General features: G+C 37.1%; 1 long non-coding RNA gene across 7 annotated transcripts in view; it reads right to left on the bottom strand.

Annotated features, from left to right (window-relative positions):
- LOC104005663 (uncharacterized) overlaps window positions 1-27,516 on the bottom strand; it is a 57,375-nt gene that overhangs the window by 21,839 nt on the left and 8,020 nt on the right. For 2 of the 7 annotated variants that reach the window (XR_010154580.1, XR_008541422.2), the window contains exons 2-4: window positions 15,487-15,624; window positions 13,794-13,885; window positions 13,569-13,698 (exon numbers count right to left, since the gene is read on the bottom strand). This is a non-coding gene — a long non-coding RNA (uncharacterized LOC104005663). Of the gene's footprint in view, window positions 1-3,525; window positions 4,499-4,584; window positions 4,665-10,845; window positions 12,538-13,568; window positions 13,699-13,793; window positions 13,886-14,528; window positions 14,669-15,486; window positions 15,625-18,251; window positions 18,305-27,516 lie in introns of those variants that run through there. The other 5 variants (XR_008541426.1, XR_008541424.2, XR_008541423.2 and 2 more) reach the window with 5 other exon arrangements.

A 27,516-nucleotide genomic window follows, 5' to 3' on the forward strand; every position in this document is an offset into this window, starting at 1 on the left:
TTGATAAAAGACACGGGTCAAGTCAATGCTTTTTAGTTTTCCATACTGAGATCAAATTTTCTGAGCACCACCTGTTAAAAAGGCTATTGTATTTCCATTTGAATTGCCTTTGCATCTTTATTGAAAATTACTTGACTAAATATATCTGGTCTATTTCTGGAATTTCTATTTATACCATTGTTTTAAGCTTCAATCTTTTTGTCAATACCACACTATCTTAAATATTGCAGCTTTATAATATGTTAGAATCAATTGTCATGACTCCTTTAATTTTATTATACTATTTGCTTTTATGTTTTACTTATTTTTTTCTCATGTATTAAAACACAAAATCCATAATGGCAAAGGCAAATATTGTCTATTTATGTTGATTTTGTTCACTCCATTTTTTCTAGTCACTAGAATAATGCTAGGCATATGACAGATGCTCAATGAATATTTGTTGAATGAACAACAACATATGAAAAGCATTTTTAAATTAGAAGCACCATATGAATGAAGATATTTGTTATCATTGTAATTTTTTAAGAATATCAAGAATCTAAGACTGCTTAGACTTCTAAAGTTTTATGCTGCATGTTCTTCGAGTTTGTTTGTATGGACTCTTTTGGCAGTTGTATGACAGCTTTCATGCCCTTCTCAGAATATTTTTAAATCCTTATAATAAACTTTTAAGAAAAAAACTACAAATACGTTGAAATAAAGACACATAATAATTTATAAATATTTTTGTTATACTAATATGAGTGTCTCACTCTTAAGTACATTAATATGTTTTAGCAAGATGCAGTCTAGTAATCATGATTGCAAAGTAGTGATGAATGTAATTACATGTATATACAATATCTCTAATGGGATAGTACAAGGAAAATATGTATGATTTTCATTGGTAACAAAGTACTCCAAATACCACTGTGATCTGTTATCCTCAGTTATGATTGAAATAAAAAAGATGTTAAATTTCAGTTGAAGAGTGGAGAAGGCAAATGTATAATGTTTTTATTATTTTCCCATCTGAGTTTACGAACTCATGCAGGCGTACCTGGAAGATATTGCAGATTCAGTGCCAGACCATCTCGGTAAAGCAAATATCTCACTAAAGCAAATCACACAAATCTTTTGGTTCCTGGTGCAAATAGAACTCATGTATACAATATATAGTAGTCTAATAAGTGTACAATGGCATATGTCTAAAAATGTATATACCTTAATTTAGAATATTTTATTCATACAAATTATTTAATAATCATGTGAGCCTTCAATGAGTCTTTTGTTGTTGTAGTTGTTGTTGTTGATGGAGTGTGTCAACATAGATGGCTACTGACTGATCAAGGTGATGTGCTGAAGGTAGGGGTGGCTGTGACAATTTCTTAAAGTAACACAAAAATGATGTTTATCAGATCAATTGACTCTTCCTTTTAGGAAAGATTTGTCTGTGGCACACAATACTGTTTGATAGCATTTTACCCATGGAAGAACTTTCAAAATTGGAATCAATCTTTGCAAATCCTGCCTCTGCTTTATCAACTACATTATGGACTATTCTTAATCCTTTGTTGTCATTTTAACAATGTTCACAGCGTCTTTACCAGGAATAGATTCTGTCTCAAGAAACCACTTTCTTTGCTCATCCATAAGAAGCAATTCCTCATGTGTTCAAGTTTTAGAACGAGATTGCAGCAATTCCTTCACATCTTCAGGCTACACTGTCAATTCTAGTTCTTTTGCTATTTCTACCACATCTGCTGTTAATCCCTCTACTGAAGTTTTGAAGCCCTCAAAGTCATCCAAGAGGGTTGTGATCAACTTCATCCAAACTCCTGAAAATATCAATATGAATCTATCTCCCATGAATCACTAATGTTCTGAATGGTGTCTAGAATGGTGAATATTTTCCAGGAGGTTTTCAATTTACTTTTCCACAATCCATCAGAGGAATCACAATCTATGGCAGCTATAGTCTTACAAAATAAGACTTGAACAGAGAAATTACTCCTTGGTCACGGGCTGCAGAATGGATGTTGTGTTAGCAGGTATAAAAACAACAATCTCCTTGTACATTTCCATTAGAGCTCTTGGGTGACCAGGGACATTGTCAATGAGCTGTATAATTTTGAAAGGAATCTTTTTTCTGAACAGTAGGTTTCAACTGTGGACTTAAAACATTCAGTAAAGCATGTTGTAAACAGATGTACTGTCATTCAGCCTTTGTTTCATTTCTAGAACACAGGATATGTAAATTTAGCATAATTCTGAAGGTCCCTAGGATTATTGGAAAGGTCAATGAGCATTAGCTTCAACTTAAAGTCAGCAGTTGCATTAATCCCCACCAAAAGAATCAGTCTATTCTTTGAAGCCAGGCATTGAATTCTCTTCTGTAGCTATGAAAGTCCTAGGTAGCATCCTCTTCTAATAGAAGATTATTTTCATCTACATTGAAAATATGTTGTTTAGAATAGTCACTTTTTATCAATTATCTTACTAAATATTTGTAATAACTTTCTACAATTTCCACATCAGCACTTGCTGTTTCATCTTGCCCTTTTATGATATGTAGACAACTTATTTTCTTAAACCTCATTAACTGATCTTTGCTGGCTTCCAGCTTTTTTTTCTGCAGCTTTCTCGCCTCTCGCAGCCTTCACAAACTGAAAAGAGTTAGGGCCTTGCTCTGGATTAGGCTTTAGCTTAAAGGAATGCTGTGATTTGTCTGATCTTTTATCCAGACCACTAAAACTTTCTCAATATCAGCAATAAGGCTGTTTTGCTTTTTGATCATTTACATGTTAGTGAAATAGCGCTTCTAATTTTCTTCAAGGACTTTTCCTTTGCATTTACAAATTGGCTGTTTCACACAAGAGCCTTGGCTATCAGCCTGCCTTGGCTTTAGACATGCCTTCCTCACTAAGCTTTATTATCATTTCTAGTTTTTTATTTAAAGTGAGAGGTGTGTCCTTGCCTTTCACTTGAACACTTCGAGGCCGTGGTATGGTTATCAATTGACCCAGTTTTAATATTGTTGTGTGCCTCAGGGAATAGAGTAGTTTGAAGAGAAGGAGAGTGATGGAGGATATGACAGTTAGTAGAGCAGGCAGAACTCACACATTTATCGATTAAATGTGCCATATTATATACACACAGTCTGTGGAGCCTCCTCCCTCCCAAATTATAATAAAGCATCAAAGTTCACTGATCATAGTTTATCATAACAGGTGATTTTCATAATGAAAATGTTTGAGCTATTACAGGAATTATCAAAATGTGGCGCAGAGACATGAAGTGAGCATACGCTGTAGGAAAAATGTCACCAACAGACTAGCTCAATACAGAGTTCCCACAACCCTTCAATTTTCAAGGAAAAAAAAAAAAAAGAAAGAGGAAAGAAAAAATCCCACAATAACTTCAAAGGGTAATAAGGCTAAGTTCGTTAAAACAAGATATGCCTATATTGTATTCATAAAACTATTTTTAATATATAATAGAATTATGTAATTCATAAAACTCTTGAATGACTTGAGACTCCAGATTAAGATTCCCTGTCTAATGAAAATGTGTATTTCTTGAAATGCTACTCATTTGCAAGAGTAGAAGATACTGTGTTTAAAAATTTAGCAACAATGATCGATATCATAGAATATCTGGCTATATATATATCCACAGGAATTTTATGAAAGAATACAAGATAGTAGAAATAAAATTCATACAAATTTTCTTACTGTGAGTGAATCAGGGAGACTTCTCTTTCCCTACAAAATGGTGTTTGCTTTTAAAATAGGTATCTTGGGAACCGTAGCTATTTCACAGAAGAAAGATCTGAAACAGTCTAGTGCTTAGGTTTCCAGAGTTGGCTGCAAAACAGCTCTCTTGAAAGCTTCTGATAGAATCCAGAGATAAAGAGCCAAAGGTAACAGAGAGGTCTGCCAAAAGTGTCTATAGAATTGAAAGTATTTGTAGAGAAGTGTCCCTAAGGTCATTGATAAAAACTAGAGGATAGTCCACTGAGATAAGAAACTACCAAGCATAAGAGAATAAAAAATTTCTGCTGAGAAATACCGAGCTAATCCATCAACTTTATTTTTTTTAGTCCTTTTCCATTTCACTTTTCTTCAATACAGTCTTTGTTTTGACACTGTAGAAAGGTTTTCACAAACAGTTAGTAATGGAAAAATAAAACAATCCTTAAATTTACTTTCTAAGACAAGTTTATGCGCTACAAAAGAAGGTAGAAAGTTGACAATTTTTACTATATTTGGGCTAACTATAAGCAAGTAGAGTTTACAAAACCATGGTGGGGATTTATGTAGTTGGTTCAACTAAGTGGAATTCTGGCTTTTAGTGGAGAAAAAAGTAGAGGATACATCAGACAACCAAAATTTATTTCTAGGCGAAGTATGGTGGTTCATGCCTATAATCCCAACACTTTGGAAGGCCAATGAGGGCAGATGGCTTGAGTCCAGGAGTTTGAGACTATCACGTGCAACATGGTAAAACCCTTCCTCTACAAAAAAATATAAAAAATTAGCCAGGCATGGTAGTGTATGCCTATAGTCCCATCTACTCGGGAGGCTGAGGCAGGAGACTCACCTGAGCCTAAGAGTTTGAGGCTACAGTGAGCCATGATCATGCCACTGCACTCCAGCCTAGGTGACAGACTGTGACCTCATCTCAAAAAAATAAAACACAAAATTTATTTCTCTCATCCAAAAAATATGGCTTCATACAATATAACTCATTTAATAAAAGTTTATACATTAAAACTACTTTCTACTTAGATAGGATGGATTATAGAATTGTGAGGGAAATAATCAATATTTCTTGATCACTAATGTTTACCAGATATTTTACTTGGTGTAAACAAATGTACCATAAAAACTAATTGCTGAAGAATGATAGAAAAGACACTTTAGATACTTAAGAATCATAGAAAAGTCACTTTAGATGTTTGCCCCTAATATTCTTGGATCACTGGACACCACCTACCAAAAACAAAAACCTCAGACCATAACTCTGCTTAGGACTCCAGGAATCCCCAAAGTTAGAAATTTCTCATAAAAATCCTACTGTTTGATGGCCTATAGATCTCTGACCTAATTGGTTTTTTTATCATGCTATTGACTCTTCAGTTGCTTCTATTCTGTATTAATTCATCTGCAGCAATCTGCTATGTGAAGAGTGTTTCTGTTGTTTTAACATCACTGAACTATACTTGATCTCTGACAACCTAAGAGAAATTAGTCACTCTGCAGCCACAGCTTTGAGCTCGCCACCATCTTTGCCCATTTCTGTATCTCTGGGTTTACTTCTCTCTTCAGAGCATAGGAAAACAGATTCCCTTTACCATGCTTGACTAGTGTAGGAAAACATTAGAAAGCAGAAGATCTTACCACGCAGTTACACAGGTGTTACAGATCTTACTATGAAGTATTCTTTCCAGGATTCCCAAGGTAAGAATGTCGACAGGTTCAGGAACAACCTTATACTCTATCCAGAATGGCTGCTTCATGCTAGCATGCGGGCCCTCTGCTGAGTCTAGCTCCCTACCCCAGCGTTCTTTCTCATTAATAGGCAAATTTTCTCTAAGGCAGCTCATTGTCTTTTCCTGTAATCCACATTTTATGGCATTTTATTCCCACCATCATTCTGTCAGATGTTTGTTTGTTTGTTTTGAGATAGAGTCTCACTCTTCTGCAAGATCTTGGTTTGCCCTGGCTGGATCTTGGTTCACTGCAACCTCTGCGTCCTGGATTCAAGCGATTCTCCTGCCTCAACCTCCCGAGTAACTGAGATAAGAGGCGTTCCTCACCATGCCTGGCTATTTTTTTTTTTTTTTTTGTATTTTTAGTAGAGATGGGGTTTCACGATGTTGGCCAGGCTGGTCTCGAACTCCTGACCTCAAGTGATCCGCCTGGTTCGGCCTCCCAAAATGCTGGGATTACGGGCATGAGCCACCGCACCCAACCATCAGATGGGTTCTGAGTCTCTCTTTTCCATATTTCATGAGGACCTGTGACTAAATCTGGGAGGGTTGGGGTTAGATACAAGCCTAAAAATTATTACACATTTTATAATAAGGAGTTTGTGCTTGCCCAGAAAAATATTTGGTAATTCTTAGGAGGCAGACTAATGACATTGACCAGCTTAACCAATTTATCTCAAACTCAGGGCAACCTGTTCCACAGTCCCTGACACACACATCATTTCACCAAAGTTCTTGCTATAACTCAGTGTTGTTCTTTAGAATTGTCATCTTATGTTTAATAATTTAAAAGATTGAAATCAAATAAGAAATGGCAAAATTTGAGCAAATAAGTTAGATGTAAATCCCCAAATACAGATACCATCATTCCAAATGTCATCAGCATCATAACAATTAATTGACTAAAAAGAATAATACGTGCAATGTTTTTCTTTGTAACCTCAGCACACGGACTAACACTATCAAATAAACTCAGACTGAGAATCTTTTTTCCTGAGTTAAAATCAACATAATTTTGCTTTTAATTTTGGAAACTCAGGAGAAAAATGACCTTCCTTATTCATCCTGACTCTTTATCAAACTGTTCGATCTCTTTTCAATATTTTGTGGTAGGCTAGTAGTTATATTCATGGTCTCTGGAAACCACAATCAAACCTTATCCAAATTCCACGTCAACTACTGACTGAATGATTTGAGATGAAGTATTTAATATCTTTACCTTCACTATCTTTTTTTTTTTTTTGAGACAGAGTCTCACTCTGTCACCTAGGCTGGAGTGCAGTGGCGCCATCTTGGCTCATTGCAACCTCCACCTCCCAGGTTTAAACGATTCTCCTGCCTCAGCCTCCTGAGTAGCTGGGATTACAGTCAAGCACCACCACACTCAGCTAATTTTTGTATTTCTAGTAGAGATAGGGTTTTGTCAAGTTGGTCAGGCTGGTCTCGAACTCCTGGCCTCAAGTGATCTGCCCACCTCGGCCTCCCAAAGTGCTGGGATTATAGGCATGAGTCACTGTGCCCAGCCAAGTCTTGTTTTTGAAGAAAGAAGATGATATTTATCATCCCATTACTGGGTATATACCCAGAGGAGTATAAATCATTCTACTATAAAGACACATGCACACATATGTTTATTGAAGCACTATTTACAATAGCAAAGACAGGGAACCGACCCAAATGCCCATCAATGATACACTGGATAAAGAAAATGTGGTACATATACATCATGGAATACTATGCAGCCATAAAAAAGGAATGATATTATGTCCTTTGCAGGGACATGGATGAAGCTGGAAACCATCATCCTCAGGAAATTAACACAGGGACCAAGCACCACATGTTCTCCCTCATAAGTGGGAGTTGAACGATGAGAATGCATGGATATGAGGAGGGGAACATCACACACCAGGGCCTGTTGAGGAGTGGGGATTGAGGTGAAGGAACTTAGAGGATGAGTCAATAGGTGCAGTAAACCACCATGGCACACATATACCTATGTAACAGCATAACAGGTGTATACCCCTGCACATTCTGCATGTGTCTCCCCTAACTTAAAATAAATGTTTGGGGCTGGGCTTGGTGGCCCACGCCTGTAATCTCACCACTTTGGGAAGCTGAGGCAGGTTGATCGCAAGGTCAGGAAATCGAGACCATCCTGGCTAATAAGGTGAAACCCTGTCTCTACTAAAAATTAGCCCAGCGTGGTGGTGGACGCCTTAGTCCCAGCTACTTTGGAGGCTGAGGCAGCAGAATGGTGGGAACCTGGGAGGTGGAGCTTGCAGTGAGCCAAGATCGCACCACTGCACTCCAGCCTGGGATTCAGAGCGAGACTCCGTCTCAAAAAAAAAAAAAAAAAAAAGGAAGAAAGAAAGGAGAGATGACCAGAAATCTATAAATAAGAGCAAAAAAGAAGGAGAGATGGGTAGTAAAATCTGACGAGAAATGTTTGAAAGCAGTGATGGGGAGGAGAGTAGGGAACTTGAGGGGTCAGATAGGTGGAATAATAAATTTGCAGAAATGAGGAGCAGAAAAGGAATTGTTCGCTTTCAGGTTTAGTTTTTCAAAAACTTCAGGTGAAAACCATGATCTCAGGTGAAAGCCAAGTATCATTGGAACAAAAATGCGAGGGAAAGATGAGGGGAGATTTTTTTGGCTAAAAACATGTCACTATTTAATAGCAAATCATGCGATTTAAAAATACAATGGAAGAATTTCAGAATTTGGGGTGAAAGTCAATGGGGTCAGGTTAAGCAATTTAAAGATCCACGTAGATATGTGTTTCCAGGAAATGAAGCATAACAGAATTTCATGGTGTTTTATGATACCCGATAGGCAAAAACAAAGGACATAATCAGATTTTTCTTCATGCCTTCTAAGGCTGATTGTCATGGTGACATTGTGGGAAGAAGAAAGAGGCTTTTGCTTGGAACACGGAGAATGTATTGGTTCCATCTAATCTTTATCGTCTTCTCCATCACAAGTGTTGAAGAAGTCAAAAGGGTGTGCGGAGTTATAGGATTTGCGCTATGGTACCAACAAATTCAAACAATAAAATCTTGGGAAGCATTCAACCTTCCATGTAAGATAGCATTCCAGTTTACTAGCAAATCTTACCAGAGTTTATTTTCTATGTGGATGAAGAGCCTAATAAAAGTCCCAATTAGCTTGGCATTCACTTCCGTGAAATAAGCAATGCGTATGTACATAATTAGATGTTAGACTAGAGAAATTACTGGAATCATGTATATGATTCCATTGCTAAAGATTTGTTACAGAGATGAGGTTTTTGCCTTTATATTTTATCTAGCAGAAAGGTTGAGTAGGTAATTATTTTAAAAAATGGATCTATTCAATTAACGGATTAGAATGAAAAGCTGTTAAAGAAGATAGTGATGCAATTGGTTTCTAACCCACTAAATGGAAACTTGAGGAAATAAAAAATTTTTAATCATTTAATTTATCACATAACTTTCTTTATTTTCCTATAATTTAAAAGCCTCATTTTCCCTATATTTACTTTTTAAAAATTATCTACTGATTAAATCAATCTGACTCTTCCTCTAAATTTCAATTATTAGATGTTTATACAGTAAGCATATCCATTGTATATTTCACATGATCAATTAAAAAGTCTACTATAAAATAAAAGGTTTTGAATTAAGGAACTTTTAAAAGAGGAACATTGTACAGTAGCCTTGGAATAAAAGTGTTGTAGTATCTTAAAATTAATTAATCATTTGAAACAGTCCCTATAAATAATATAAAAATGGATATGTTTTATTAATATCCAGGAACGAATCTCAATAAATCATTTCTAAAACTTAATGGTAAAAGAACAAAAAACTGAATAACAATTATTCTGGCTTTATAAATAACGGACATTTTCAAGTCACTTTCTATTTGCCTCTGAAAATCAACCCACAGTGAGATTTTGGTTGGCAATGTGGAATCACCAGGCAGCCTCTCCTATACTTCCAAGACAAAAAATGAGGTTATTTAACAGGTAACCCTTCAGCAAATTTAATCTGCGTGACCACTATATTTCACCTGATTTCTATTTTTAATAAGTGTGTGTTTGCCTGATTAGCTTGTTTATCTAATAAGAGAAGGTCTTAACCACCTTTAAGTAAAAAACATTTAGAAATAGCTCAAGTGGGACATCTGAAATGTACAAGAAAATTAGGTTCATATCAAAAGAGTAAGTGTACTAGGCATCTTCTGTGTGCTTTATTATAGAAGTTTGTGTTCTATGTTTGTAAATCAGATTCACTGCTAGCTGTGAAAAAAATTTAAAAAGAAATAAACATTTTGATATTTATACTCTTTAAAACAGATTTTAGGGAGAATTTGAAGATGATCATGAATATTTTATTTACTTAATTAACTAAATATGCTCACTTGTGGTTAACAAAAATATAATTTATTTCATCTTGAACAAGAGATATAAACCCATTAAACTTAAAACTGCTGAGAAAAAATTCCATTGTTGATTTTTTAAGAGATTGAATGTCTTCAGCATTAGACTTGATTGACATGTGGGTAGGTTGATATTGTACTAATTTTCCATGGCTGAAATGCCATCAACTCAATAAAATCACACTTACAAGAACTGCTGAGTCATTTGTTGGTAATTCAATCACAATTTCAAAAGTGATTCCCTGATTTAGATGGGGAAAATTGTTTAGAATATGTGTCAATGAATTATAAAGCTTCTCTCCTGTATATGTACTTTAGATTCAAGTGTAACTGTTTGAACTAAGAGAAAACTTTTGCCCCAAAACTGATAGCTTATCGGTAAGGTTTGGGGGATAAGCTCATGAATTGAAGAGCTATTTGGAAATTTTTAAACAACTCTGGCTCAGTTTGGAGCTTCTTAAACCTGTTTAACTTTTGATCACATAGAGGTCACTAATGTATATTTCTTATTTTTAAAAAATCCTCCAATTCTCACATACCAGATTATTAAATACCTTAAAGTTTCTTAGATTCTTAAATACTGTCATTTTTCAATGAAATTACTGGTAAGTACCTTTACTCTCATTGAATTAATAAAAACCTATCAATGATTAATATAAACCCTAAAACCACGTCATTGCTAAAAAGGTTACATTTTGAACAGTAAAAGCTATATTTATCCCTGCATCTTACGTAGTTGATTTTGAGTTCTACAACGTTATGTTGCAAACCAATCATGAGTTGTACCTACCCATGCGTTCTAAGCTTATCTCTTCTATATCCCACCTTATTCTTTATATACTACCAATTCGAATTTATTATAATGTCCAGAATCAATCTGATGCAGGATTTTTTGCTCCTTCATTCAGCTAATATCTGGGTTCTTGTCTCATGACCAGGAAAAATTAGGCCCACAGACAATTGAAAGGTGAGGAGAACAGAATTTATTAAAAGAAAGCTCTCAGGAAAAAAGAGGGGGTCTTGCCAGCAGACTCCCACCTCACAGAGTGAATGCCAGGCCACCACACATGAGCAGAAGATGCCAGGCTCCTCCCCACTGCATAAGGCACAAATTCCTGTGGTTCCACCCCATTCTCCCAGTGCACAGGTGGGCCCTTAGTCTGAGCCGTTCCACATTGATTTATTTCACTTACTGTGCATGTGTTAAGGGACAGAATTTTTCACCAAGGGCATATTTAGGCAAGACCCTATGCAGGTTCTCTTATCTGCCTCCTGCCTCTATCATTCCCCCCTCTAAAGAAGTACATCTAACTTCTGTTAGAATAAGGATAAGGATGAAGACTGATCTTAACTGCTTCCTGCTGAAAGCGGGCACTGTTTGGGGAAAACAGCTGTCAGAGCTCCCTCAGAGGCCTAAGCAAGGGTCCCTGGCAAAAGAAGCCATTGTCTGAGGCTCTGGTTGCATGACTGCTTGGAGTTTTATGGCCTGAAGGCAAGAAAAGACAAACCGGGTCATTAAAAAACATGTATCAAAATAAAACAAGGGGGTGCAGTGGCTCACGCGTGTAATCCTAACACTTTGCGAGTCCAAGGCGGGCAGATCACTTGAGGTCAGGAGCTCAAGAACACCCTGGCCAACATGATGAAACCCTGTCTCTACTAAAAAAAATACAAAAAATTAGCCAGCCATGGTGGCATGCACCCGTAATCCCAGCTACTCGGGAGGCTGAGGCAGGAGAATTGCTGAAACCTGGAAGGAGGAGGTTGCAGTGAGCTGAGATCGCACCACTGCACTCCAGCCTGGGTGACAGAGTGAGACTCCATCTCTGAAAGAAAAAAAATTAAACAAGATCAAGGTAAAGACTGCTTGAAAATCTTGAGAACTTTTACCAGTTTGCACAGAGAGAGGGAGTCCAAGAGCCCAACTGATTAAAAAACACTTTTACCCTTTTTGCCAGCAGGTCAGTCTTCTGGGTTCCCTTCCCCTGAGCCCAATCCTAAGTCAACCAGTTTAATGTTTGGGAAATTAACTTTTCCCAGTTTGGAGGATGCATCTGAGGGGAGTGTCCCATAGTACAGAGACACAATTACCTATCTGTGAAGAGAGAACTGAGGAGGAGAAACTAAAAAAGAAGGCTTTTTTTTTTTTCAAAGGAGTCCCAGGGGTTCAGGATGCATTTGAAAGTGGTACAGACTGAAGATGGACGGCTACTCATGTAGAAAGAGGGGAATGAGGCAAGTCAGGTTGCCTTCTCTTCCTAGTGAATACCTGGGGTATGTGAGAAAGTGAGGCACCCTTCTTTCTTTTTTCTGTCCTTACATCTCCGAGTTCTGGCAACTGCCACAAGGGTTTCACCCATGGGTGTCAAAGCAGCTTTCATCCATGTTAACAGGGGAGCTTAGGAGATGGGAATATCTGCTCTTACCCATGTACACCCTATCTCCTCTGTTGTCAGTAGCCTTTGAGTTCCCTAGATCTTATTTATGCCACGGATACTAGCATGAACTTTATCCATGAAACAGGAAGCTTGGCTCAATCGGCAGGAATTAGTCATACTTACCTATGTTGTACATTTTAACTTCTGTTATCATCTGCCTCTGGATCCCTCAGATGCAAGTTTTTTTCCTAGGGCTTTGATCTGAAGCTAGGAATTGAGTTTGAGACAAAAATGTGTCTCAGGGGGTTGCATGGACTCCTTAACATAAGCCAAATGCTGAGATGAGGCTGTGGAATTGAGTTGTGCTCCAACAAGGGAGAGAAAAGGATGTCTTGTGACATGCCCAGGTAACTGGTGGCTGTAGTTATGCTTGCTAAGATTCGGGTGCATGGGGCTTTGCTTTGGTTAGTTCCCTTGGTCTTACTTTCCCAAAAAAGAAACCTCTGGGTGATGGGCACCTTATTTATTCCCATTACCTGACTGGATTTGCAGAATAATTGCTCAGAATTAAAATATTGATCCAAAGTTTTACATTACCTATCCCTTTTGTTCCTTGTGAGCTGCAGCCAGAGATCACTGGTTGGCTCACAGAAATTAGCAGGGTTAGTCCAAAATGTAGACAATAACTTTAAAACAGCTAATGAGTCTAGAATTTAATGACAAATGTATAATAAGTTTTGAAACATAATTTCTTTCTCCAGTCTTCATCTTTGTTAAAAACAAATCATGATAGGACTAAGCTGTTTGCAAAATAAACTTTAGTCCTGTACTTGGCCTGATTATTTGCATAGAGTGTAGCAAGAATAATTATTTAGACATAGGCTTTTTAAATTGGCTTTGATGGAATGCTGTTCCACAAGGAATCTCAGATAGGACTTCCTGAAGCTGAAATCACCTATGGGTTTTTACCCTCGAATACCTGTGAATTGGTAAACTCCACTCTTCTTGAGGTCCCAAGAACATGGGGTTCCTGGACCTGTTAGAAAGTGACATGCTTTACTCACCACAGGTTAGGAACCCTGCATGGGGACTGTGTAGACAAGGTATGAGGCCAGTTTTCCCAAAGGGGTTTTATCAGCTCTGTAAATTGAGCTTGGTTCCTTAAAGGGAAGTATATCCTTCCAGTCAAAGCCTTGGTAAAACAACCAGTTTCTCCAATTGCATCCTGTTGCAAATGAAAATGGATTCTTATTGTACTGATGCAAACAATTATACTGCCATAAGTTAGGAATACTTACAACTAGTTTCCAAATTCTGTAGATGCCAGGCAGACAGAGAGAGACAAACATGCTCCAAATTTTGTTTATAGGAGTATAGCTTGCTCAATTATTAAACGCTGTAAATAGCTCAAAATAAATTTCATTGACTCTGAAAAAGAAAATAAGGATCAGCAATGTTCCAAGCAAGTGTCAAAAAGATTACTTCAGTTTTATATTAGTTTAGTCTGTTTAGTTAACTCTTACTTTGCTTGATATTTGTGAACATTTCAGCTCTTCATGAGTCCTGTACGTTTTTCCTTTATTCCAATGTCACAATCTCCAAAGCTGTCAGAAGCCTGCGTTTGAGAGCACGTGTCAAAATTATATAGCTGATTATAAATCATCTTTTAAAGAGGATAAAAATAAGACAACAATTTTCTGTGGATAACAAAATGTCTAAAATAGTTACAGTCAGAAACATGATTGACAAATTTGAGTATCTCCGTGGTTTACAATAACTTAACGTAACAACCTGCTACGAGAGATCGAGACCATCCTGGCTAAAATGGTGAAACCCCGCCTCTACTAAAAATGCAAAAAATTAGCTGGGCTTTGTGGCAGGGCGCCTGTAGTCCCAGCTACTTGGGAGGCTGAGGCAGCAGAATCGCTTGCACCCGGGAGATGGAGGTTGCAGTGTTAAATATGAATTCTAAATTTCTCTTCAAAGAATTAATATGTCAGTATGTGCAATTTTTTGCCTTCTACTTTTAAACTTAACTTCCTCGTAAAGCAACCTTTTTCGATTACCTACTCCACCCTGACTCATTCCGATCACCTGATCACCTGCTCCACCATAACTCATTCCGGTTACCTGCTACCTGCTCCACCCTGTCTCATTATTCTCCACCCTGTATAACCATTTTTTTCCCGCCAAAGCACTCACTCCGTCGCTCTCTTTAAATTAGCCAATCGGAATTAGTTTAGCCTGTGTGGTCTAACCTTAGCCAATAGGGGAAGGACACAGCAGCAGGGGCCACATGCATCAGGGATAAGAACTCCTTCCCCTCCCTTGTTCAGGTGTGCATGCACCATTGCTCCATCTGTGAGGGCTCACCCTTCTATAGAAGTACCTTGCCTTGCTGAAAATCAAAAAGAACACTTTATATTAGGAGGATATCTCTTTTGCGGCACCGAAACTTTATATATAACAGCAGTGAGCCGAGATTACGCCACTGCACTCCAGCCTGGCACAGAGAGAGACCCCATCTCAAAAAAAAAAAAAAAAAAAAAAGACAGGGTTGGACAGAGGCCAGCCTTCTCAGCGCCGATTTCCTCATGTAATACTTTCTCTTGTATCCGCAGGTGGGTCACTTTAGCCTAAATCTCCTAAGTGGTACATACTATTTTGTTATAATTCTAATTTTATGTTTAATAAAATTTTATTATTTACGTTTTTTGCTATGTAGCTCATTTTTAGATAATTAAATTATTAAACTAAGGACTCCATTTTTATCCATATATGACCAAAATATTTCCTGTACAAAGCTATATGCATAATAACAATTTATCACTTGAATGCATAAAGTTTACCAACAAAAAATCAGGCACGACAAATCCACATGGTTATATCATTGAAAAAAAGCTTTTCTGTAGTTCTAAACAAACATTCCACTGTAACAGGAATGCAAATAGTTGACATTGTGGGCAAAAACATTTTTGTATAAAATATGTTATGTTATCTTTCCATGAATTTTATTAATGTATTTTCCTCACTATTTATATTTTCCAAGACTTTACTAAACATAGTTTCTACGTTATAAAACGAAAACGTCTATTTTCAGTTGCAATTTTTTAAACAAAAATATATATAGGCTTCCAAAAAAAATCAGTTAGCTTTTATTTCACCTCTATCCTTGTGGAACTGATAAGAACATAGTAATTCTAATATTTTACGAACCAGAATATTTGAGAAACAACTGGTCCTCCATGTGTAAGCAGAAATCCTTCAGGGATATTGAGTTCATCCGCCAACATGATTGGAATACAACTGATAAATCCTCATGGAAAATAAATGTGTTGTAGTCTCTGAAATATACTAAAAGTTGTAGAAGATACTGAGTTAGCATCAAAGTAGTCACAATCTATTTGGGAAGCCAACATGTACTAACCTGGGACAAAAGTTTTAGGTAAAATAGAATGCAAAATTTGAAACATAAAGAGATATAACATCGAAGGAAATAGTGATTGAATAGATTATTGTACCATATATACTCTCTCATAGTAGACTTATACATTCCCACCCACTATCGTACAACTTTTTCAGACATTCTGTGGGAAGAAATTATGCACTTATCTCAGTGGTTTTTAGCTTTTTATCATGCAGTGTGCTTTGATCAATGGAATGTGAGTGAATGTGATATTTATGTCAGAACAGACTTTTAAATATGACTGCGCGGTCTGACTCAGCCCTTCTCTTAGTTCTGTATTTTTCCAGGACAGAATACCATGTTCCAGATAGGGGCTGCTTCATTCATTCCAAGAATGGGAAGACACGGGGGAACAGAGCTGAGCGGCACAGCTGCCAACTTGTCATCCTTATTGTACCATGAGTGAGACATAAGTGTTGTTGTAAAATGCTGATATTTTCAGACTGTTGTAATCGCAGGACTCATACAGAAGTTAATACAACAGTAAGAGTGCTACCATAGCACATATAAAATCAATAGGTGTGACTGCCTTTGGGCTGACTGACGGGCAGTGTGAAAACCCTGAACAAAGTTTAGACAAATGACAATCCATGTATTCAAGCCAAAATATTTGATAAGACTGTTGCCTATCATAAAAACACGTAATGGATGTCATGAATTTGTGTTCCTAGATTTGTTACTGGCTGTGTTTGCTATGATACCACAGGAAGGAGACAGGTTTGTAAAAAAGTTAAGCTGTGGGCAGTCAGAGATGAAAGAGACAAGAAGACAATCCACACAATTCAGGACTTGTACATTTGAAAGATGCACTCAACTCCAATCAGTAAGAAGTAAACTTGAGAAAAGACATGAGCCACAAAAGCCAATGAAGACAAACTCTGGGACAAACATCAAATCAAGGCAGCGGTGGTGAGAGGTCATCAAGCTCCTTGCTAAGATTTCCCATTTACTTATGATCAAGGGAAAGAGACCAGATATGTCGTCCCAAAGAAGCCTGTTAAGATCACCATACCTATCACAAAGTTTAGACAAGAGATGTCATATGTCTCAAAAAGAACTGTGGGTGTGACTATTGGCATAAGGAGCTGACTAAAATCAAATAGCTAAAAGCCAACAAGGTTTTGCAAGGTATATATTTTCAAAAATGCTATAAGCCTAGTTTAAAAGGGACTATCATTAGAAGGCAAAACAATCCTTAGGCCCTCAATTTCCTAATGGCAGAAAACAGGCAAAGTTGCTCACCTGCCATGATTGACATATGCTCCATATGCCTTTCTGATATGGCCAAGGAAGGTGAGGAAAAAAGAAGACCTCTCAGAGAGAAGAAATAAAGTTTTGAGAAACAAGGATGGGTAATCAACAGGCAGGGATTGGGACTGGAGTCCAATCAGGAAACATTTCCTACATTCGGAGATTGCAGACTTTTAATTGTCACAGGGGGATTAATTGCAAAGGAGCAGTGACTTTGAGTATCATTTCTTCTTCCTCTATTTGACTGGGAATGTTTATTTTAGTATCCCTGTTTCACAATCAAATATTGGGAATAGATAGAGAATACACTTATATTATTATTTCATGTTTCCAGATCAAAAAGAGCTGCATCTGCACCCGATTGAGATAATGAGCTACAGGACCTCACATATAATGTCTTGATTGAAAGAGCTATTTGCTTTATTCCTAGGGAAGTATTGGGTGTATTTTTCATGCAGGGAGAAATCAATTATGTGCCATCACGAGCACAGATAGGGGTAATTGGCATTATTATTTGAATATTGATTCTCTCTTCTTTAAGAGTATTACATAATAGTATCTCCCAGAAAGTGAAGTATACTTTACTACTGCAATTTGATTAAATTACTCGTTTGGGAGTGAAATAAGAGTAGACCTGCCATTTAACAGGACAGTTCAGCAGGATCTTTGGGTGCAACTATGTAATATATTTCAAGCATTTGCCTTAAGAGCAATAGGTCCCAGATAGTAGTCAGTCCTAGATTGTGTTCTGGAACTAGAAGATACATGGAGACAATCAGTCCAGTCAAATCCAGCCTAATCCAGTAGACCGCAGTTAACCCAGAGTTAACCTCTAACTTACCTTCAGTCAATACATATATAAACACATAGAGTTTTTTTACTATAACAAAAATGAATCCTTCCTTTTACAGTAAAGAAAAAAATAATCAGGAACAATTTGGTAGAGCAGGTGAAACCTAAGCCATATTGTGAAGAATCGTCATCTAAATAAGAAGGAAATGAAGCAAAATATATTTGAAGCAAAAATAAGAGCAATTGCAAAGGCAAGGGACTAGGTATAAAGTTGGCCTGTTAGAGACAAAATACAGAAATAATTCTGATTAGAGAGCCAACCGCATAAGGGAGAACAAAAAGAAATAGATTAAAATGCTAAGTAAGTTGGTAAGATTCACAATCTTGGGGCTTTATGAAACGCACAGTAATATAGCATAGCCAGCCTATATTATATTCATATGTTTCTAGCTTCTGTAGTCTTATGACTTACTGTGGTGGGATGTGTTTTCCTCTTAGAGTGCTCTTAATTGTCGCAGATAGGATCTAGAAAAGGAAGCATATTTCCACTGTTTTCACGTTCATATTGCAATTTGTTAGTACCTGTTCGAATCTGAATTTGTTAATGTGAAATCTTTTAAGCTTTCGTTGACTCTGAGTTCATGTGCTTGGAAATTGGTGTCAATATTGATCTGAACATAGAAAAAACAGTAATGAAGTGGCAGAAAGCAATATTACAGTTATCTCCAGCATTTAACTAGATTTTTACACCTCAATTTAAGTATATATTAGTTTGTGTAACTGTAGTAGTAGTATCTTATTCAGTAAGAGAATAGCACTGTCAGCTACTGAGAAAGGCTATATTTGAACTATGTGACCTAAGACACATAGTCCAGAGGGGAGAGAAATCAGTGACATTTCTTTCCATCTTAATGTCACCAGAGCCAAAGTTTGGGGGACAAGAGTTTATTTCAAAATGACAGGTGAACATTGTAGCAATTTTTCCTTCTCCTTTTCTGAGAAATAACTTTCAGTACAGTTACATTGTTTAATAATAATGTAATAATACTTATAGATAGTAAGTAGCCTACAATAGAGAATTGTATGTTCGTTTTTATTTAACCTGTAAACTCTCTATGCCTTTGACCATTGAACTCATCTTCTAAAACATGCAAATTTATCTATTGCTACAAAGAGGAGTTTTAATATGGACAGACATTAAAGTATTTGACAATGTGGCTCATTGCAATAATTCAGTGATTCATTGATTCAATTTACTTATTTTTTTTATCTCCGACTGAGTGGCATCAGTTCTCTAGATTAAGAGGTTACTTTACAGAAAAATGAGCTGTTTATATTTTCCTTTTCTGTCCAACTGTAAATCTGAGATTGGCTTAGCAAACTACATTTGAAAACTAACAATGCTACTTTAAGCCTCATATAGATATTTACATATATATGAACTAAAAAGTAATTTTTAGAGTACTTATCTAGGCAGTGAGTGTTAAAAATATACTGCATTGGTTTAATGTGCTTAGTAATATAATTTAGGATTTTCATTGTGTAATACTACAATAGACAAAATGCATTTAGATTTTCAGGAGCCCCCTTCAAATGCTTGTTCCTGACTCAAAAAGAGATATTTCCAGAGAGCTAGCCATGCAACTCAGAAAATTCCTTCCTACATCTTCCTGATACCTGCCTGCTCCTCTTACCATTTATCCTGATCCTGTTCTGTGGAGGAAATATGTGAAATTCCAGTATTATAATTTCTATTTAGTGTTTGGATGCTTACATATCTTTAAATTAATACCTTATTAAAACACATATCAGATATTTTAGTACCAACAAAGACTACCCTTGACCAAACTCTGCCAAGCTCCTGTAAGCCCTCTAGACTTTAACCTTAGGATCGATGATTATTGAGCCTGCATTGCTCAACTGTAGCAAGAATCTTGGCTGGGTGTGGTGGCTCACTCCTGTAATCCCAACACTTTAGGAGGCCAAGGCAGGAAGATTGCTTAAGCCCAGAATTTAAATAAGAGCCTAGGCAACAAAATGAGACCCTGTCTTAAAAACAATATAAAAAATTAGCAGGGCATGGTGACACACAACCTATAGTCTCAGTTACTTGCAAGGTTGAGGTGGGAGAATCCCTTGAGCCCAAGATTTCAAGGCTGCAGTGAACTATGATTGTGCCACTGTATTCCAGTCTGGGTGACAGAGCGAGACCCTATCTCAAAAAAAAAAGAAAAAAAAAAAAGTTTAGGAAACTTCACCACCCTTGATACCTGATCACTTTCAGTATATGATCAAAGTTCTCATCCCCCACTACTTCCTGAGCGTTTTCTGATCATCCTGCCCTGCCTTCAGCAAAGAATCCACCTAATTGGTAGAGCCAGAGTCTCCCCTTAGGCATAATGTTTCTGCTTATAAATATTTGATCCACCAACCCTGACCCACTTGGCTATGAATCCCCACTCTTCCTATTATATTCAGATTTGGGCCCAGTTCTAAACCGAGGTCCCTTTTCCCTATCGCAATAGCTCTGAGTAAATCTGACTTCACCACTTTGACTACTGTCCAGCTCTGATTTTCTTTAACAGGACTTATCAAGTGCTATTTAGAACTTTCAGACATTTTCCTTGCTTGTAAGATATATGCCATCCTCCATATAATCTTACTAAAATAAATTATTTAATGATATTTGTTAGAGCAAAGTAAGGATGACTTTATTCAGGACCATCATGATAAGTATATGGACCACCGCAACAGAATCTTGCAGTGCAGGAAGAAGATTGGGTTCAACTTAGAATGTAGCATGGGCAAGTGGGAATTTATAGCAAGGAGCAGGGTAGGGGTCAGTGGATACAAAATTACTAAGAAACTTAACAGAATTTTTGCTGAAGACAGGCCGGAGTGATTAGACATTACTTAGGGGACAGTGGAGGATGAGAAACTTGATCAGATATCAAGGATTAGTGTTCTTGCTAAACTGACTTAGCTGGGTTCTTGCTAAAACTGGATTTTACAGATGGGCCTAACATAAGAGTGAGAAGGCTGCCTGAAGTTTGGCCAAGCAAAGAATTTATATCAACCTGAAATGTCCTGTACAGCCCTGTCTTTGTATCTTTCGTTAGATGTATTCCATGCCACACATCGAGTGGTCCTTTGGGTCTTCTTTTCGTTCCTGGAAATTTTCACATATCACAGAGTCTCCAACTGCTGGAACATTACAGGTCCACCACACTTTGTCTCACTAATATTGCCTCAATCTTTATTTCTCAAAACCCATGTCACTTTTTCTATGAAACTTTTACTCAAGTTTCAGACTAATTTAGGTAACCTTATTACATACACTCTCAGCAAAAAATATCTTGGCTCAGAAAATGATAACCCTAAATATGGTGCTTTGACATGCTAAGTACTTTGGAATAAAGAAAATTGAAAGACCTCAGAAATAAGCCTCAGGATCAACAGCTCTCTCTAAGCTTCTCCTGTCTCCCCATCTCTCTGATTTTTTTTTTCCATAGAAGTAGGAGGGGTTCTCTCTGAACACTACCTTATCTGACTGAGGAAACTTCTTTCCAAAAGAAATGCAATTTTCTAAAGACCTCTTCCTATGTATCTCATCAAATAACCAGAAAAGGTTAACCAGTGGTGAAGAGAAGAAACTGGAAATTATCATCATGACCAGATAGGCTTTTCCTCTATTTTTCTGAGGGTAATTCCTAGAGATTACCTGGAAGAATGTATCTGCATAATAAGATAACCTTGGTTCACAAAGTAGTTCTGCCCCTCATATTCCTGTAACTTGTCTAAAGCTGCTATTTGTCCTTTGGCCCCATTCAGCATCCAAAGAGAAATTGTTTACAAACCATTGTCTGGTCTTTTGGTTCATTCATTTACAATCTCCCCACTTTCCTCACCCCAATGAAAAGGGTATTTAAGTGTCAATTATCTGGTCCTTCCCTGAGTTTGCAACTTCTTTATGTGGCCATCATGCTTATACATGTTAATAAATTTGTTATGCTTTTCTGTTGTTAACCTGACTTTTGTTAGAGAAGTGTTGGCTGTGACCCTTATAATGAAGAGAAAAGGGATCATTCTCTTTCTGAGCATAGACAGTACATCTTCCTAATGTTTATATTTTAATCTTAATTAATTTGTTTATTTATGTTTAACAATATAATAAAGCATAGTATGCTTGTCAATTTCTTCTTATTTTTTTATATCTGGGAAGAATTGCAGGCATCATTAATTCATCTGGAAGTAGTTACCTAAGTTGAAGAAAAGGTTTCTGGCTGAAATGGAAAGGTTGCTAAATTTTAGAATTACAAAATCAAACATGACTCAGGAGAATGTCTAGCACATAGGCAAAAAACATGTGACTAACTCTGCCAAGTATTTTTGGAATTAAGTAAATGCCTTATTTCATTTAAGAGTGATATTTTCATTGAATGCAAACTCTTTACTAGCCCACTCTAATTGCCTATCTTGGAATATATGATAATTGCAATGCATAGGTCAAATAAACTTCCTAACCTGTTCTTGAGCAATTTCAGTAGGCTTCCTGCAAGTTAAGTGAAAGTATCAAATAAAAAATTGTAATACCCTTTTTTTTTCTAATTGGAACATAGTTTTTATTACCACTTTGAGCATTGCTATTTCATCTGTGATCTTGAAGTAACTACTGCTTGATGACTCTGATAAAGGATAAAGGTCATGGCTAACTTTGTATTAGCATCTTGCTTTTGTCTAGTAACAGCGTGACCCCTTGCTCTCTGGCATGTTTAAAGAAAAGAAGAGATCTGTGGTATTTATGATGATTGAGAAACTGTAACAATGCCTGGGTAGGGGGTTAATTAGGAATGAAAATGGCTTGACATCTCTCCAAAACATCTCTTCTGGGAGGTCATTTTCAGAGGAATGCAGACTTATGCATCTCTGAAGTGCTTTATAAAAAGCATATTCTTTTAGAAAATGAAGAACCAGTCAAGAACTAGAAAGGATGCATAATGAGTGAAAAGTAATTTCAAAAATACATTAAGAAATCTGGTAATTCCTGTCTGTTAAATCATGCAATTTGCATGTATTTTACTGCAGATTTGAAAAAATAATACTAATTTATGGAAGATATGTTGTAATTGATTGTTTCAGTCATTTTTCTCAGTTTGCACTAAATGAGAGACACTATTTTGCTTGTATTTATGATTAAATTGTGTTCAGAGTAATGAAAGATAATTATAAATTGTCTACCACAGAGTCAGTTAATTTTATCCTATTCACATCACAAAATATAGACACAGCATTGTTGTGACTACTAAAGAAAGTTTGTTTATCCACTGATTGTCAAGTGAGTATAGGGTATGTTAACCACAAGAGAAAATTAAAATAAAATATAAATTTACAAAAAAATACTTTCTACCTTATAGGATCTTACAGTCTACTAGAGGGTATATGATAGTTTCAAAAATTAATATAAGATAATAGTTGTTTATTTCCAGCAGTTGATGCTAAAAATACTGTCAAAATAACCAGCGTATAAATCAAATTCAAATTGACTCCTTCTGCAATAGGGGAAACCACTACCTTGACCATCTTAGTAAAGTTGCAGATGGGACACATCAATGGTAATATATTCAAAAGATATGGAAGATCTCATTTAAGATGGGTCTTTTCTAAGGACAGACACAATTTAAAAGTAAGAGGCATAATCTTCCATGTTGAAAATAAGGAAAGAGATTTCCCTCCCCTCCTTTTACTTTGAGCATTTTGTTTATAAAACATGTAATGTTAAGTAATTACTTCCCTCTTTGAAATGTATATATATATCATTTTGAAGACCAGATTGGCATTTTGTCAGCTTTGTGATCTAGGTTTGTATGTCTAAAAGACCAAGAACCGTCTCTTTGAAAGGTAGCAGCACCTTCTCCCAGCTTCTGTGGAAAGTTAGGAGAATATCTTTAGTGGGCACCTTGTTCCAAGTTGCAAAACTACCTCTTGTCATGAAGATATGAAAAGTTTGTTTCTTCTTATCTAAAGGTCACCCCAATTATCAAGTAAAGTCAAGAAGAACTCTGTGTGACAAATCATGCTGTCAAGTTCTCTGATTTCAGAACTAGTTATTGTTTATCTTGAAACATGTAGAAACGTTCTCTGACTTACAACAGTTCAACTGACAATTTTTTGACTTTACTATGTGTATATTAATGGTGAATACTCATATAAATATTCTGTTTTTCACTTTCACTGCAGTATTTAATAAATTGCGTGAGATATGCAACACTTTATTATAAAGTTGGCTTTGTCATAAAATGTTTTGTCTAAATGTAGCCTAATGTAAGTTTTATGAGCATGTTTAAGGTAGGTTAGGCTAGGCTATGATTCAGTAAGTAGCTAGTCAGACGTAAGTGTGGCAGGAGAGGTCCCCCTACACACCAAACAGGAATGTCAAATGACCATCTGGTGATGGTCAGGTGGTTGTTACATGATCTCACTAACATAATAATTGGTCACAGCTGGAACCAGGGAAAGGCAGTCTCCCAAAAGATAGAAACACCTAAAACTAGTAATTAGCAGCTTTCTGATGAGATCTCAGGAGCTGGATGAGTGGGCTCAAACATGTGCACTAAGAAGCAACATGGAGGCATTTAACTGGTATATGGCCTTCTACTTGACTAGTAAGGGAAGAATGCCGCAAGTGAGCATGCGTCCAACTCCAGTAAATATACTGCACATGCGGCTCCTCCCAAGTGCTGGAAGGCCACTACGTATACAGATTACCAATGTACAAGACCCCAAGTCAAAGGTCAAACTGCACTCGATCTCTCAATTGTCCACTTGGCCCTCTTCCAAGTGTACTTTACTTCCTTTCATTCCTGCTCTAAAGCTTTTTAATAAACTTTCACTCCTGCTCTAAAACTTGCCTACATCTTTCACTCTGCCCATGCCCCTCAGTGGAATTCTTCCTTCTGAGGATACAAGAATTGAGATTGCTGCAGACCCATACAGATTCACCACTGCTAACAGGTTAGCTGTATTAAGTGCATTTTTGACTTATAATGTTTCCAACATATGATGAATTATTGGAACGTAACCCCATTAGAAGTCAAGGAGTATGTGTATATAATGATATGTGTGTTCTTGACTATACAAAAGGGTGAGATTTCTTTTTGTCTTTGAAATCTTTTAATGGATTGTCTGTAATGCGCATCACATTCTTGTTCAATGCTTATTCGATAATAAAAGTTGTGTCTTTCCCTACTACCTTTGAAGAAAGGAATTCTGGCTGGGCATGGTGGCTCACGCCTGTAATCCCAGCACTTTGGGAGGCCGAGGCAGGCGGATCTTAAGGTCAGGAGATCGAGACCATCCTGGCTAACACGGTGAAACCCTGTCTCTACTAAAAATACAAAAAATTAGCTGGATGTGGTGGCAGGTGCCAGTAGTCCCAGCTACTCGGGAGGCTGAGGCAGGAGAATGGCATTAACCTGGGAGGTGGAGCTTGCAGTGAGCTGAGATTGCACCACTGCACTCCAGCCTGGGTGACAGAGCGAGACTCTGTCAAAAAAAAAAAAAAAAAAGAAGAAGAAAGAAATTCTAAGTTGAGAGATGATTTTGTTTTACTTATATTTCCCCAGAGCTTCCAACGCACAGGGCCTGTTTGGAACTGGGCAAAGTTTGTTATATGACATTTTAGAATTCATGGGCACAATGAAAGAACAGCTCTAAGTAAATTTGGAACTGTAAAGATTTGTTTATTCAGCTGATTTGAGCATATGTTGTTCTGAGGAGGTAAAGTAGACTTGTCTATTGTTCAGATAAATGGACAGTCAGGAAGTTTTTAAGCAAATCATAAAGTTATTACAGTGCTGGCTCAGAAAACAATACTCACAAGTGTGACACTTTGACATGCTGAGCTAAACAAGCAGTTTCGAGGTCTCTCTCTGACCTTCCCCCGCCTCCCTGTCTCTCTGATCTTCTTTATGGAAGCAGCAAGATAAACCCTTCTTGGAATTTCTTTAAGAAAACTTCTTTCCAAAAGAAATGCTATTGCCTTAACATCACCTCCCTAGGGATCTCATCAAATAACTAGGAAAGATTACCCACAGGAGAAGAGAAGACTAGGAGTTTTCACCATACCCAGACATATTTGTATCTATTCTTCTTGGAGCATCTCACTGAGAGATTACCTGGGAGGCTTTATCTGCATAATAAGAAAACCTTTGTTCCCAGTGAAGTTTAGCCCCTCACCTACCTGCCACCTCCTTCAGTGCTGAGAAATATTTTGTCTCATGTCATTGTTCTTTGGGCTTATTCATTTCCCCTGAATCATTGATGCCTACATGCCTCACCTATCTCCTCTTGCCCTATGAAGGAGAGTGCAAAAGCATCTGGAGCTCACTGGGTTATTGAATAACCATTCTTCTGTGATTTTCTCATGCTCTGCATGTTAAATCAATCTGTATTCCCTTTCTCTTATAAATCTCTGTCTGTCGTCAGTTCATTTTCAGTGAACCTTCACAGGGCAAAGGGGAAGCTTTCCCTTGGCCCCTGCAACATCTTCATCTTCCTGGGTTAAAAACTTTTGGACAATTAAATTCTTGTCAATTGCAGGCAGTAGAGTAGTAAATTCATGTTAGTTTAGACAGCAAACAGTGTCTGTGTGTAATGGTTTTAGTCCTCTTCTGTGAAATTGTCATTTGAATGATGGAAGCCAGATGATGTTGGTGTTCAGGGTAAAGAGACATTGTGAGATAGAGCAAGGACCCCCTTTTTAGGAACCTGAAGCCCCCAAAGCATGGAAATAACAGAAAATCCTGAGTTCCTTAAGGATAACTTCAGGTACCAAGCTAGCCCCAGAACTAAATAAGTAACTTGTTAAACAAGAAGGTAATAGTAGCTTAAAACAATAGCCAAGGAAGTTAGAGTTCTGGAGATACTTGCTTTCCTCATAGAAACGAAGGATAGCATCTTAACATATGTCCCTGACTTGTCTTTCAGAAACTTGGACCCCCACTGAGGACCTTCAGCAAAGGGATTCATGGGCACAGATAAGGGCGAAGTGAAGATGAACTTTAACTATTGTCTTTTTCTCTAAATTTCTTCCTGAGGGAATTGGAGAAATCACTCCTCACCCCCAGGCAGTTAATGTTTTTCTACTGACCCCAAATTTTTAAACAAAACTTCTCTTCCTTAACTAATTGCAAATCAGCAGATCTTAGAATCTGTCTACGACCTGTAAGCACCACCATCCCTGCTTCAAGATATCCTGCCCTTTTAGGCCTAAACCAGTGTGTAATCTCCATGTACTGATTTACTATTTTGCCTGTAGCTTCTGCTTTCCTAAAACTTATACCTGCCTTTAAAAACACTTGCCTGCAAGCCATTGGGAAGGTTAGGATTTGAGCACTTAGCTGCCTGGTCCTCCTTGCTGGGTTCCTTGCAATAAATGCCTTTCCTTCTTTTGCTGCAAAACTCCATGCAGATACCTGGTTTTACTGTGCTAAGCAAGTGGACCCCCGTTATGTTCTATAATACAACAATTGTATTTCAGTTATGCTGTGATAAGTATGTTCACAAATTATTGGAATGCATGACTGTTCTTGAAGACTAGAGAGAATTTCAATAGGAAGGAATGAGTAGGAAGGATGTCCCTGGTAGAAATGGCTATTTGGATGACAAATAAAACTATATGGAATGAAAAGGAGGTAAATTTGAATATGCAACTCCACAAAAAAAATAGCCAGAAATTA

This window comes from Pan troglodytes, chromosome 22, assembly GCF_028858775.2.
Source record: "Pan troglodytes isolate AG18354 chromosome 22, NHGRI_mPanTro3-v2.0_pri, whole genome shotgun sequence".
Taxonomy (NCBI): domain Eukaryota; kingdom Metazoa; phylum Chordata; class Mammalia; order Primates; family Hominidae; genus Pan; species Pan troglodytes.